The sequence below is a fragment of the Cynara cardunculus genome, assembly GCF_001531365.2.
Source record: "Cynara cardunculus var. scolymus isolate 2C chromosome LG 17, CcrdV1, whole genome shotgun sequence".
Taxonomy (NCBI): domain Eukaryota; kingdom Viridiplantae; phylum Streptophyta; class Magnoliopsida; order Asterales; family Asteraceae; genus Cynara; species Cynara cardunculus.
The window spans coordinates 21,795,291-21,805,207 of NC_037544.1; positions in this window are offsets into that span (position 1 = coordinate 21,795,291).

Genomic DNA, 9,917 nt, shown 5'->3' on the forward strand with positions numbered 1-9,917 from the left:
TCTTCTTCTTCTTCTTCTTCTTCTTCTTCTTCTTCTTCTTCTTCTTCTTCTTCTTCTTCTTCTTCTTCTTCTTCTTCTTCTTCTTCTTCTTTGTAATACCCTTAATGGCAAATCAAAAGCAGAAATGCTTAATCTTGATCTTCAAGAACAGTTAAAGATTTGCCATTCTAAGATCAAGGAGCTGACCAAGGTTGAAGAAAACCTAAAGGATCAGGTCATTGTAAACCAAGCCATCACTGTTGAACACGAACAGGCTATCGCTAAGCGTGTGCGAACAACCGCTGAACTCAAGGCTGAGAAGGCTACCATAGAAAGGTGGTACAAAGCCTCTGTCAAAGCCTCTGAGATCATCAACGCTTAGATCCCGACCAAGATAAAGACTGGTCCAGGATTTTCCTATGATCAAAAGAATGTGTCACTGACAGGTCCATGCTTAAGTTTGGTACCTTTGTCTCTTCCATTCCTGACACTTCTTCCTCTCAGTCTTCTTTAACTGAGAGTCATCTTGATGGAACTCCTTCGAGTTCAATTTGCAAAGACAAGGGTAAATCCATTGTCATAACACCTCTTCCTAAGAAGTCTAACAAGTCTAATAGATCTAGGTCTATTTCTTTAGCTTGTAAACCTTCATTTTCAGGGACTAAGAAATCTGAATCCTCTCAGAAGTCTAAGTCTCAGCTCAAAGTGAATGCTTCACCTAAGGACTCCAAAGCCTCAAAGGTTCCTCCAAGAACTAATGAGAAGGGAATTCTTGGAGCTGGTCCCTCTTCTAATCTGATACTTCCTGGCCCTAAAGCTACCTTCAGCTATAGGAAGTGTAAGCACTGTGGTGAAAATTCACATATTGCCAGCAAGTGTCCTTCTACCGCCAAGGCTGTTCCAACAGCTAAGGGCAAGAAAGTAGCTAAGGCTGAGAAATCAACCAAGGCAAAATCCTCCACTAAGGCTGCAAAAGCAACCATAGTGAAGAAAACCACTGGAGCCTCTTCCTCAGGCTTAGTGAAGACAACAACTGCTGCTAAGCCTTCAACATTAAATGTTGTAATTCCATCCACTGTAGCCTCTTCATCAGGCTCAGTGAAGACTTCCTTGACTCTATCTCTCTAGTATCAAAGGTTGTTCCTCTCTCCACTAAATCCTCTTCAGGTTTAGTGATGCCGTCTGCTGATGCTGATTCTTCAGCATCAGTGGATGATGCCTCTAACAGTGCTGGACCCCAATAGCTGGGTACCAAAAGCATTTTTAAACTGTTCCCTTGTGCAGGATGTCAAAGGCATATGGTATCTAGATAGTGGATGCTCAAGGCATATAACTGGAGACAAAACCTTGCTAATAAACTACAAGGAAGAAAGAGGACCTTCCGTGACCTTTGGAGGTAACGGAAAAGGATATACCAGAGGTTTTGGTATATTAACCAATGGTGAAACCATGTTCAAACAAGTTGCATACATTGAAGGACTGAAGCACAACCTCGTAAGCATCAGTCAACTTTGTGACAAAGACTACACAGTAAAATTCTTTAAGAATTCATGTTGTGTCTACAACAAATATGATAAGGACACCTTGACCGGTTCTCGCTTGGAGAATGTCTATATCATCAATATGGATTATTCTATCACTGAGAACAACTGTTTCTTCTCTAAAGCCTCGTCAAATATCAACTGGCTGTGGCACAAACAATTTTCTCATCTTAACTTTAAGACACTCAGTGAGTTGTCTAGAAATGATATTGTCACTGGTCTTCCCCAACACTCCTTTGCAAAGGAATCTCTTTGCTCAGCATGTGAAAAAGGAAAACACCCAAGATATCAGCTACTGCACATAGATCTCTTTAGTGACTGTGCCTCTTCAGCTACTGCACATAGATCTTTTTGGTCTAGTCAACGTGAAATCTATAGCTAGAAAGAAGTATACAGTTGTCATTGTTGATGAGTATTCCAGGTACACATGAGTCTTCTTTCTCAGATCCAAAGATGAAGCACCTGAAGATATCATTTCATTCATCAAGAAAATAGAAGTACTTAATAACATTAAAGTACGATCTATTAGAAGTGACCATGGTACTGAATTCAAAAACAGTTCTATGGATAACTTCTTTGAGGACAAGGGAATTTCTCACAACTTTCCTTCAGTGAGAACTCCTCATCAAAATGGGGTCGTTGAAAGGAGAAATAGAACAATCATAGAGGCTGCTCGATCAATGCTCAACGAATCCCATCTCCCTACCAATTTTGGGCTGAAGCTGTCAACACTGCTTGTTTCACTCAAAATCAATCGCTGATCGTCAAGAGGTTCAAGAAGACAACTTATGAACTTTTCCATGGAAGAAAGCCATCTATTAGCTTTCTACACATCTTTGGTTGCACTTATTATATTCTTAACAACCGTGACCAACTCGGAAAGTTCGACTCCAAAGCTGATGAAGGAATCTTTTTTGGATATTCTTCAGTATCCAAAGCCTTTAGAGTATTCAACAAATGAAGACAGACAATAGAAGAAACTATCCATGTCACCTTTGATGAATCTCAGTCAGCTAATTTAAAACCCATCTTAAATGATGATGATGAATTAGAAAATTGGATGTTCTCTCACTATGGACAACCTGAAGCTTCCTGCAGTGTTCCTCTCAATACTGAAGCCCCTGAAGCTGAAGATGATCCACTTATCATTCCAGTTGCAGCTAGTCACTCCAATGTATCTTCTTCAGAGATTGTTGTCGTGCCCATTAGCTGTGTTCCTCCTTCTATTTCAAACACTGATCAATCATTGAATGAAATACCTTCAGCATCTGAACCTGTTTCAGTCGTTGAATCTGAGACTCCTTTAGCAATTGTTCCTATTGCTAAAGACACTGCAACTGAAGCCTCATCTTCTGTTTCTGAACTTCCATACTCAGATGATAATCCTCTACCAGCTCAGCGATGGACTAAAGACCATCCAATTCATCAAATTCTTGGTGATCCAGATGCAGGTATCAAGACTCGTCGTGGTCTAGGTAATATCTGTCTCTTTGTCAAATTTCTTTCATTAGTTGAACCCAAGAAAATCAATGATGCTATCTCAGACCCTAGTTGGGTCCTTGCCATGCAAGAGGAGCTCATTGAGTTTGATAGAAACAAAGTCTGGTACCTTGTCCCACGTCCTTCTGAAAAGAACAGTGATAGACACCAAGTTGGTCTATCACAACAAGTTGGATGAAGAAGGTATGGTAACCCGTAACAAGGCTCGACTTGTTGCTCAGAGTTATAGACAAGAAGAAGGGATCGACTATGACGAAACCTTTGCACCAGTGGCTAGACTCGAAGCAATTCGACTCTTCCTCGCCTTTGCTGCCCATAGAGACTTTAAAGTCTACCAAATGGATGTAAAGAGCACTTTCTTTAATGGAAAACTTCAAGAGAAAGTTTATGTTGAACAACCTCCAGGGTTTCTTGACCCTAAGTATCCAAACCATGTCTATCATTTGGATAAGGCTCTTTATGGGTTAAAACAGGCTCCTCGTGCCTGGTATGATACCCTTTCCTCGTTTCTCATCTCTGAGAAATTTGTACATAGAAAGATTGACCAGACCTTCTTTCTTAGGAAAGTTAAAGGTCACATCATTCTAGTCCAAATTTATGTCGATGATATTATATTTGGTTCCACTAATCCCTCTTTGTGTTTTTGTTTCGCTGATCGCATGAAGAAAGAATATCAGATGGGCATGATGGAAGAACTAACCTTTTTTTAGGTCTCCAGATCAAACAATAAGATAAAGGTATCTTTATCAGTTAAAGTAAGTATGTTCGTGACATGCTGACAAGTTTGATCTATCTAATAGTTCATCTATGAAGACTTCAATGGCTCCTCCACTATCTCTTAACAATGATCCAAATGGAAAGCCTATAAACATAATTGTTTATAGAGGAATGATCGGCTCCCTGCTGTATCTCACAATTAGTCGACCAGATATCATGTATTCTACTTGCTTATGTGCACGATATCAATCTGAACCTAAGGAATCCTATCTGATTGTTGTAAAACGCATCTTCAAATATCTTAAGGGGACTCCTAACTTGGGTCTCTGGTACCCTAAAGGTTCAGGTTTTGACCTAATAGGTTATCCGGATAGTGATTTTCCAGGTTGCAAAACTGATAGGAAAAGCACCACTGGAGGCTGTCAGCTTTTAGGTGGAAAGTTGGTGAGCTGGACAAGTAAGAAGCAAAAATCAGTGTCCACATCAACTGCTGAAGCTGAATATGTAGCTGCTATGTCCAAAGTCTTTGGATGAAAAACCAGCTGAAAGACTACGATCTTCAGTTTTCAAAAGTTCTTATCTATTGTGATAGCACTAGTGCCATTGCAATTGCAAATAACTCTGTCCTTCACTCCAAGACCAAACATATAGAGATCTGATATCATTTTATCAGAGGTCATGTTATGAATGGTCACATTGAACTTCACTTCGTTCCAACTGATTACCAGCTCGCTGACCTTTTCACCAAGCCTCTTAATGAGACAAGATTTAACGTCTTGATCAACGAACTGGGATGTTAAACGCTGAAGAATAATTTTCTTCAACTATTAACATCGATCAGTAAGTGAAATGATTCAGTGCTCTATCTCTGTCACTGAACTCTTGAGCAAATATATCTATTCTCTCTAAGGTATGTTTACTTATTCCTTTTTCTTAAAAACTTAAAACTGTCACTGAAGCTTTCTTCCTTTAGTGATCAATTTTGTTTTAAAAGATGTGTTTCAGTAATTCTTGTACTCACTGAACGTAAAATCTAAATTATCACTGAACCTTTCCTATTCACTGATTCAAATGTTTTTTAAATGTCAGATTCAGTGATTCTCTTATCACTGACACTGATGTCTTAAAACTATCACTGAAGTATTTCTCTCTTCACTGATCTTAATGTTTTAAAAGGTCTTTTCAGTGTTTCTTTCAACACTAAATGACTCTTCGTTTCCTTAAAAACCTTTTCGTTTTTAAAAGATATAATTAGTGAATCGTCTTTATGACGATATTCTCTATTTACAATGTGCAACGCTTGGAGATGCGCAAAAAAGACTGTCATACGCTACCTCATTAAATGCCATCCAATCATGGATGAGAACGTGCCATCTTTTTCATCATGGCCTTTTTCCTCAACCGTCTTCTTTTTCTCTCTCCTATCCGCACTCTCTCTCCTCCTACCTATAAATATGAGGCTCCTCCCTCACATTTTTCTTTACGCTTTCAAAATATCAAGACGAACCTCTGTCATTTTGCAAGCACGAACAACCTTCAAAAATTTCTTCTTCGACCTTCCTCCTCAAACAAACTAAGGTCGATACACTCTTTCTTTTCTTATTCTTCTTTTCTTATTCTTCTTTTCTTTTATGAAAACAAATGTTTGAAGTTTTAAGAACTTTGTTCTCTTAAAAACAGACATTAATGATTATAAACTCAACCTTGTTCTTGGTTATAATCATATTTCATCAAACACATTCTACTTGAAAAACCCTAATCCTTCTTCAAGGATTTTTTGAAAGAAGTTTTTCTTGTTCAAAACTTAAACTATGCACCTTTCTTGGTTTCACTAACCCTATTTTGTATATATATATACACATATATATATATACACTAAAAACAGATGATTGCCAAGAATGTAGGCTTCTCAATCAATGAAGTATCTTTCAAGGCCAATAATCACGTTGCCTTGTTAGAGATCCCCTCAAACAAAGCCTTCTACAAGGAATCGGCCGACTTCCTCAAAAGGTCGTCCCTTGCTTTTGCTCTTAACCATGAGCCCATCATGGTTAAAGAGGCCCTCCGGTAGTTCTGGTTCACTGCTGAAGTGGTGGAACTCGAGGACAAGAATGGCCACCAAGTGGAGAAGATCACCTTCACGTTCAACCGCATGATCGTGAACTTCAGAGTCAACACCATGAGGACTGCTCTTCGCCTCCCCAAGGGCCCCTTTGACAGCGAGCCTTCCACTGCCGAGATCATTCCATGTCTCGATGCCATTGGCTACCAATGGCCAATGAAGAAGGACTCAAATGCTCCCATGAAGTCCTTGTCAAAGATTGAGAAAAACAGGATGTTAGTGATCTGGCAATACATGTTTTCTCACTTCATCCAGTCGATGGGTGGAAAGACTGGAGGACAAGACCATGCCTCTAGAGTTGCCCTGACAATTGGAGTATCTACGATTCAGCGTCGCAATATAAATTATGCTGCAGTTATTTTTGATTACCTGGTGCAAAAGCTGAACAAGCGCCAGCGAGATAAGGTAGTACCATACACCAGGTTCCTATCTATGGTTTTTGCAAAGATATTTGCAGAAAAATATTCCAATGAAGGAAACCTCCAGGTGTGTAGGCTTAGATCCAGAATTCTGGATCACAAGCTGAGGGAAGGGGACGTTGCACTTTCTTCTATTGTGCCCTTCTCTCCCTCTTCTCCTCAGGTGGTAAAGACAAATGAAAACCCCCCTGCGTCTAGCCCAACCACCAAAACCTCCTCAAAACAACCTTCTCAACCAACTCTTGGTTCTCCTTAGAGAGCCAAGAAGGCCAAAAAAGGGATAGCCATATCTCTGGCTGAGACCTCTCGACAGGTTTCGACTATTGAAACTAGCCTTAGCCCTGAGGCACCTTCAGCTACCCTCCCTAGCTCTTCAGTGATTCCTACAATCACTGTTGTATCAGTGGTGCCTACCCCAACCGCCTCAGTGACCCAAATCACTGAAGGTGTGAATATCAGCGTCGCCACCGCTGAACACCCACAAATCTTCTAAACCGTTTTCTCTTCTCCTCTTGTGGTCGCTACACGTGTTTATGACTCATCCAGTTAATGTCCTCCCTGATGATGAAACACACACCACTGGACCTGAGGTTGCTCCTTTTGAGGCTCCTCAACATACAGATGCTCATCCTCTCGAGGGCATCATTGAGCAAGCTAGTGTCAATCCTTTGGATGTCATTGATGCCCCCTCAGGTATTCCATCTTCATATCCTTTCAGTTCTTCTAACCCTAAGCCTCTCTTAGCCCACTCTCACTCTCTTACAGGTCTTTCTGTGAATGACTCCATTGACGAGGATGAGGATGATATGGTTGACAAAGATGACGAGGATTATGACATGGCTTCTGATGTCAAGCTTCTTCTCCCACCCGTCGATATCGTCTTCAGCAAAATGTCTGAAGTTCATCGAGAGATGCCTCGCAAGGCAGATCTTGATGCGGACCTCTAAGCTATCAAAGCTGATGTTCAAGAAGTAAGGAGTCAGCTCTCGACTCTTCATGAGGCTGTTCGAGCCAACGCTGAAGCTATTGTTGTTCTATCCAGCAGGGCTGATGACGCTCAAGCTTAATCTCTCCAGCAGACAGAGCTTCTCCAGCAGATCCTGGATGCTGTCCGTCAACCAGCACTAGTGATCCCGCCTTCTTTCACTGCTGATGACCGCACTCAACTTAATGAGACGTGCGAAGCAACGACAACTCTAGCTAGCGCTCTGTCGTGGCTAGAGGAAATGATGGTTCTCCAGCATCAGCGCGTGGACGAACTCTCTGGTCTATACTCTCAAGTCTTAGCTAGAGAGGGGGAGATGAGGTCTAACGCTGCTGGACCATCTGCTGCTCCAACAATCCTTGAAGCTGAAGCTGAAGCACCTAGAGCTGAAGCTGAAGCTGAGATTACCCAAGCAATCCCAACCTCTGGTGAAGCTGTTATAGCTGAGGAAGTTGATGCCATCCCTAGGGATGATGACCTTCCCATCACCTTTGCACCTGTTGCTGGTGATGATGATGATGATGATGAAGAAGATAATGATGAAGATGACGAACCTAACCTTCCAGACTCTGGCAGTGACCTCGATGGTGATGACAACGATGATGATAAAAATGACTTCATCATTAAGTATCAACGACCAACAACCGCCACCAAAGGAGTCGCCCTCAGGGATTCTATATCCTAGGGGGAGCAAAGGGAAGAAGATTCCTCTCCGTTAAAGAAACAGGACCCTAAGTCGAAAGGCAAATATGTTGCTGAAAAAGGGAACCTGAAGGTACTTTTAAAAAACCCTCAACCCTTATTTGAAGACTCTACCTCTTAGGTAGTGGTCACTTCACTATATCAACTTCAAGTTCCCTCTACTACCTACGGTCGACTGGAGTGGATCCCTGAAATCCCTGTCTCCAGTACTCCTACCGACCAGTAGATGGCTCAGCTTAAGGAGTCACTCGATCAGACTAGAGTAAAAATCCCTCTTCGTACCTCTAGTGGTGGTGAGTTTGACATCCTTTCAGAAGCTGAAAGACTCGAGGTGTTAAGGGCTGAAGAAGAGCTAGAGTTTCAGAAGAAGCAGACTAAAGATAGCCTAAAGCTGGCCAAGTCACTAGCTGAAAAGATTCTCCCAAAGAGAAAGTTCAAAAAAAAGGTGAACGTTGTCCAAGCCCAAGCTAAGTTACTTTCTCTTGCAAAAGCAGAGCACGAGAAAAATCTGAAGCTGGCTGAGCGGGACAAGCACTGGAGCGAAGCAAAGCTGAAGAAGAGAATTAGTCCTCACCCGATCAAGAACGTCAACATCAGCGGACGATCCAAAGACGGGGGGACTCTTGTCTCAATGCTCATCACCAGGGACAATCTCGATGCCGTTACCGAGTACCCTTCCTACCTTAGCCACTATGGATACAGTGAATGGCTGGAGATCAGACAAGCCATTCAACGATCCAAGTCTAGACATAAGCCAATTATCGAAGATATCATTAACGATCTCATCAAAAGGATGTCCAGGTATGTTGCAGTCCCTGATAGGCCATCTCTGAAGAAGGGAGGAAGGAAGAAAAAACCCTCTAGTCCTAATGATGGACCATCCATAAGGAACGAACATGAAACAAGGTTCTCCTTAGATGAAGTCCTGAAGGAATATGAGAGTATAGACATCTCTATGCTGAATATTGATCTGCCAGAGAAGGGTCCTTATATACCCAACTCTGTGCACTTCAAACTTAAGTTAGGAGTTATATTCCTTGACTATGAAGGTGAAGTAAGATTTTAGAGAATGTCTAAGCTACATCTATGCTAAATAGGACATCTGGTTTATCTAATGTTCTAGGTAGATGATAGCTTGCAAGGAAAAGCGGTGGACCGAAAGATACGAAGAGAATTCCTACGTCGAAAGAAGCTTGGAAAAGATGCACCTAGCTACATTAATCCAAACATCCTAGACTAGTTATCTTTTTTTGTAATTTTGTCCACATTTTCTTTTGTAATCTACTCACTATGTCTACTTTCAGTGATTAATCTTATAGTCTGTAAGTTGTAGACATGTACTGAACATCTGGTAATATCTCCATTGAATATAAAATAAGTGTTTTGTACCTCACTGAAAAAGATCCCCAAAAAAAGGTAATAGGGACACAAGTCTATGAGTTCGAGTGTTACTTTTTACATTCACTAACAATCTTTAAGTTAGTGAATAAGCTTTCGGTTTCAGTTTCCATCCTTGTAACTTTTCTTAAATATAATTTAAGAAAATTCTTCAAGAAAAGACTGACTCACTGAAAAAAATCCCAAAATAGTTAAAAGGGACATGTACTTTATATGTTACTTTTCCTTACTATTATTTGATRAGACAACTTTCTTTATGTTGTCTTGTTATCATCAAATAGGGGGAGATTGTTGATCCTCTCTCTCATTTGATTTGATGATAATCCCTTTTACTCTATGCGAAATATTTATGTTTCTGTTTTTCAGTTCCAGCGATTATCACTGAGTCTGTTCAGTGATCATTGAAGAACTTGTATTGTAAATCCAATCAGCGACAATATTACTAGACAACATTAACACCAAAGAACCTTCAGCAAAGTCTAAGATTGAAACTGAAGATTAGAGATTGGCGAGTACGTGATCTGAAGCGGTATTCAATGATTACAACCTTGTCT